This window comes from Somniosus microcephalus, chromosome 3 (assembly GCF_052327205.1).
Source record: "Somniosus microcephalus isolate GS21.2 chromosome 3, FLI_Smic_1.0, whole genome shotgun sequence".
Classification (NCBI taxonomy): Eukaryota; Metazoa; Chordata; class Chondrichthyes; order Squaliformes; family Somniosidae; genus Somniosus; species Somniosus microcephalus.
In genome coordinates, this window is record NC_140989.1 from 137893038 (window position 1) to 137899152 (window position 6115).

Sequence of the window (6115 nt, forward strand, 5' to 3'; positions counted from 1 at the left end):
AGCGGGGGAGTGGGACTAACTGGATTGCTCTTTGAACGAGCCAGCGCAGACTCGATGGGCTGAATGGCCTCCTTCTGTGCTGTACTATTCTATGATTCTATGATATCAGCACTCACCATTATTAAAGAGTAAATCGGACAGCAACTTCCAACGTCTACACATGCGCAGTTAAATGCAGAAATCAGGAAGTTGCTGTCCGAGATCCCCAGCTCACCCAGAAGCTTCATTATATCTGGATAGAATCATAGAATGGTTACAGCATGGAAGGCGGCCATTCGACTCGTTAAGCCCATGCCGGCTCTCTGCAAGAGCACTTCATCTAGTCCCACTCCCACGCACTTTCCCCGTAGCCCTGCAAATTTTTTTCCTTCAGTTACTTATCCAATTCCCTTTTGACAGCCACGATTGAATCTGCCTCCACCATCCTTTCAGGCAGTGCATTCCAGATCCTAACCACTCGCTGCGTAAAAAAGCTTTTCCTCATGCACCTCTTTTGCCAATCACCTTAAATCTGTGTCCTCTGGTTCTCGACCCTTCCACCAATAGGAACAGTTTCTCTTTAGCTACTCTGTTTATATCCCTCATGATTTTGAACACCTCTATCGAATCTCCTCTCAATCTTCTCTGCTCTAAGGAGAACAGCCCCAGCTTCTCTAGTCTATCCACGTAAATGAAGTCCCTCATCTCTGGAATCATTCTCATGAATCTTTTCTGCACCCTCTCTAAGGCCTTCACATCCATACTAAAGTGCAGTGCCCTGAATTGGACACAATACTCCAGTTGAGGTGGAACCAGTGTTTTATAAAGGTTCACCATAACTTTCTTGCTTTTGTACTCTATGCCTCTATTTATGAAGCCCAGGATCCCGTATGCTTTTTTAAACCCCTTTCTCAACCTGCCCTGCCACCCTCAATGATTTGTGTACATATACCCCCAGGTCTCTCTGTTCATGCACCTCCTTTAGGATTGTACCCTTTAATTTATATTGCCCCTCCTCGTTCTTCCTACCAAAATGTATCACTTCGCACTTTTCTGTGTTAAATTTAATCTGCCACATATCCGCCTATTCCACCAGCCTGTCTATATCTTTCTGAAGCCTATCACTACTCTCCTCACTGTTCACTATTCTTCCAAGTTTTGTGTCACCTGCAAATTTTGGAATTGTGCCCTGTACTCCCAAGTCCAAGTCATTAATATATATATCAAGAAAAGCAGTGGTCCTAGTACCGACCCCTGGGGAACACCATTGTATACCTTTCTCTAGTCCGATAAACAATCGTTCACCACTACTCTATGTTTCTTGTCACTTAGCCAATTTTGTATCCATGGTGCCATTGTCCCTTTTATTCCATGGGCTTCAACTTTGCCGGTAAGCCTATTATGTGGCACTTTATCAAACACCTTTTGGAAGTCCATATACACTGCATCAACCGCATTGCCCTCATCAACTCTCTCTGTTACCTCATCAAAAAACTCGATCAAGTTAGTTAAACATGATTTGCCTTTAAAAAATCCGTGCTGGCTTTCCTTAATTAAGCCACACTTGTCCAAGTGACTGTTAATTTTATCCCTGATTATCATTTCCAAAAGCTTCCCCACTACCGAGGTTAAACTGACTGGCCTGTAGTTGCTGGGTTTATCCTTATACCAACCCCGTATCTAAGGAGGATTGAAAGACTATTGCGAGTACTTCTGCAATTTCCTCCTTAACCTCCCTCAGCATCCTAAGATGCATCCCATCTGGTGCTGGTGACTTATCAACTTTAAGTTCAGACAGCCTTTCTAGTACCTCCTCTTTATCAATTTTTATCTCATCCAGTATCTCCACTACCTCCTCTTTCAATATGACTTTGGTAGCATCTTCTTCCTTGGTGAAGACAGATGTAAAGTACTCATTTAGTACCTTAGACATGCCCTCTGCCTCCATGTGTAGGTCTCTTTTTTTTAGTCCCTAATCAGCTCCACCCCCTCTTACTACCTGTTTATTATTTATATGCTTATAGAAGACTTTGGAATTGTCTTTTATGTTAGCTGCCAATATATTCTCATACTCTCTCTTTGCCCCTCTTATTTTCTTTTTCACTTCCCCTCTGAACTTTCTATATTCAGCCTGATTCTCATTTGTATTCTCAACCTAACATCTGTCAGACACACCCTTTTTCTGCTTCATTTTACTCTCTGTCTCTTTCATCATCCAGTGAGCTCTGGCTTATTGCCCCTACCTTTCCCCCTCGTGGGAATGTACCTCGACTGTACCCAAACCATCTCCTCTTTAAAGGCAGTCTATTGTTTGATTACAGTTTTGCCTACCAATCGTTGATTCCAATTTACCTGGGCCAGATCCATGCTCAACCCACTGAAATTGGCTTTCCACCAATTAAGTATTTTTACTCTAGATTGCTCCCTGTCCTTTTCCATAGCTAATCTAAATCATATGATACTATGATCACTATTCCCTAAATGCTCCCTTACTGACACTTGCTCCACTTGACCCACCTCATTCCCCAGAACTACATCCAGCAATGCCTCCTTCCTCATTGGGCCAGAAACGTACTGATCAAGAAAGTTCTCCTGAACACACTTCAGAAATTCTTCCCCCTCTCTGCCCTTTACACTATTACTATCCCAGTCTATATTAGGATAGTTGAAGTCCCCCATTAACACTACTCTACAGTTCTTGCAACTCTCTAATTTCCCTGCGAATTTGCTCCTCTATATCATTCCCACTAGTTGGTGGCCTACAGAATACACCTAGTAGTGTTAAGGCACCTCTATTATTTCTAAACTCTAACCAAATAAATTCTGTCCCTGACTCCTTCAGATCATCCTCTCTCTCCAGCACTGTAACATTCTCCTTAACCAATACTGCCACCCCACCTCCTTTCTTTACCTTCCCTACCTTTCCTGAACACCTTGGCCTAGAAATTCAGTTGGCTGCGCCAGGCGCTAACGCCAAAAAAGGGCTATATTTCCGTCGATAAAGCCTTAGCGCCAGAATGCAGACCGATCTGCGCCGACGCCCAAATTCATTTGGGATTTAGCGCCGGCGCAAAGTGTTAGCGCCCGCTCGGGTGCGCGCGCAGCTTATGATGTCATATCCTCGCGCAACGCTGTTTTAGCGCCCCAACCCGGAAATTGAGTGGCGCCCGCCCAATGTGGGCGTGGCGCTATTAGGAATTGTAAAATGGAACGTTGCAGAGGCCCTGTGGGCCTCGGGGAGCGCAAATTAAAGGGCACCTCCACTGACCTATAAAGCACAGCCATTTTGCTGCAATGACTTCACTGCTTTGGATTTCTACACAGAGACCAAGGGACAGAGATTCCAGATTTGGGACAAGATAGGAGAGGTCTTTTTGGCTTCTGGCCAGTGCTTTGACATTTGACTCTTGCTGATTTCACTGTTGCGACCTTGATTATGGGGGCTGCATGGGGGGCCAACATTGAGTTGCAGCATTATGTGCGGAGGGCTCGCAGACGCTGTGAGAGACGGGCAGCCATGCATGGACACAGAAGGGCCATCAGGCGTCGCCAACGTAGGCCTTACGCACCCAGGCAATACCGGCAGCAGGTGTCCTATGTCACCATGTCTGCGGCACTTTGTGTAAAGAGGCTGCGCTTCAGAAGGGAGGTGGTTGGAGAGATCTGCCAGCTGCTTCATGCAGATTTGCAGCCACAGCTCATGTCCAGGACGTCTCTCTCGGTGGAAGTGAAGGTGACGGTGGCTCTCAGCTTTTATGCAAGCGGCTCGTTCCAAGCCGCTGCTGGGGACATCGCGAACATCTCCCAGTTCGCCGTACATCGCTGCATCCGGCAGGTCACCGATGCACTGTTCGCGAGGAGACACCAGTTCATCTCCTTCCCCATGACCCAACAGAGGCAGCAGCAGCGTGCAGTGGGATTTGGCAGGATCGCGGGCTTCCCCATGGTGCAGGGCGCCATTGACTGCACGCATGTGGCTATGCGGGCACCTATAGACAATCCCGAGGTTTACCGCAACCGCAAGGGCTACCATTCCCTCAATGTGCAGCTGGTGTGTGACCACAGGCAGCGCATCCTAGCTGTAAATGCCCGCTTCCCAGGAAGCAGCCACGATGCTTTTATCCTGTGCCAGACTACTGTGGCTGACATGTTCCAGGCACAGCCTCCACCAAGGGGATGGCTTATCGGGGACAAGGGCTACCCTTTGTGCACATGGCTCATGACCCCGGCGGAGGACTCATACAACGAAAGCCATCAAGCAACAAGGAACGTCATAGAGCAAACCATAGGCGTCCTCAAGCAACGCTTCCGCTGCCTGGATCGCTCCGGCGGCTCTCTACAGTATTCGCCGGATAGAGTGTCCCAGTTCGTCGTCGTGTGCTGCATGCTGCACAACCTGGCTATCCGCCGGACGCAGGCACTGCCACCTGACATTGCACCACCACCTGAGGAGGACGAGCAGGAGGACCATCAGGAGGAGGAGGGGGAGGAGGAGGAGGAGCAGGCCAGGAGGGGGCCAGAAGGCCCAAGGGCCGTACGCCGGGGGCTTATTGTTCGACACTTCTAGGCCCGCTGTGAGGGAATGGCCTGTGGGAATGAGCGCACCTGAAGGCAGCCGCTCCGGAAGCCGTCAGCCGGTTAACGCAGCAAACACTTGAAACATGACACCTGGACAAGCTGAATAAATAAAAACCTTTATTTAACAAACTGAGGCCCCTTCCCACATGAAACTCAAAAACACAGAACACACCCAAAAAACAGTCACAAACATAGTCCTCCCCAGGTTGGGGGAGTGACATAACAAAAGTTGGCCATCCACATGGCCTTCAACATTGGCCGTAACAAAAAAAGGGCCCCCCTCGCCAACAGAAAGACCCCCATAAAAACACAAAATGCCTTCAATTTCGGCCATCCACAAAAATCAGCCCCCAAAACACAATCCCCCCCCATATATACAATGCCGCAGAGACCACACTCTAGCGGCTGTGCCGAGAGGGCGAGTCCTTAGAGAGCCTTCCCCGGCCCCTGCCCGGCCTACTGCTCCGCCTCAACGTGGGCCCTGTGGCGGCCTCAAGGCTGGGGGAAGGCTCATGAGGGCCCCCATGCATCGCGACAGATGGCCTTGGGGGTCGGCCAACACGACGCACGTCCCGGGAGGGGCCGGCTGCTGACTGGTTCGCCTGTGGCTGGCCAGCATCAGTGGCAGCAGCAGCTCCTCGCACCCTGGCTGGGGGAGTGGCAGTGTCGGATGCTCCAAGGGGGGCAAGCTGGCTGCTGCCAGGCGCGCGAGGCTCAGCAGACACAGTAGCAGTCGTCCGGCCTGGCAGTTCAGCTGGCGCAGCTATGTGCTGGAGGCCAGGCCGCTGTGTTGCAGCAGGGCGGCGGGTGCGGGTGCGACGCCTCTGCGTCAAAGCGAGTGTGGCAGAAGTCAGTGACTGCACTGCCCGGGTATGTGCCTCCAGCTGCTGTGACAGTGTTTCAAGGGAACCACCTCTCTGGCGACTCTCCTCCTGCAGTGCCGCGAGTAGTTCGACCCCCCTGGCGTGCGCTGCGGCCAGTTGCTCCACCCCCCTGGCCTGTGATTGGCCGAATGCTGCCACACTCTGAGCCAGGGACTCGATGGCGTGCGGCATCTGCTGCACAACCCCCATGAACTCATGGTGGCGCCGGTCAGACGCCACCGAGATCTCTTGCAGGAGGCACACCTCCTGGCCGAGGCCACTCTCCGGACTGGAGAGAGGACTCTGCAGCTGGGGAGAAGCCGGCCTAGCTGGCCGACCCCTGCCGCCTGCCTGGACCCCACTGCAAGCAGGATCTGCCCTCCCCTGCAACACCTCCCCCTGGCTCTCCTGCATGCCAGACGTCCCCCCTTCATTGCCATCCCCTGGCACGGCTGAGGGCTCGCCCGATGGCCCGGCTTCCTCCTCGTCCTGGACGTCCTCCTCCTCCAAGGGCCTGGCACCCGGCGCCTCAGGGACCACCTCCTCCTCAGCAGCTGAAAGCAGGAAGGCACAAGAGTAGGTTTAAAGTGAGGACAGGGCGTCAGCGAGGGACGCCTGAGCGGTGGCATTATGCACATTTGTCCGTCAGTGGGAAAGGATTTAGATCGGAAGCACTAGGGCAACGAGAGAGCTGC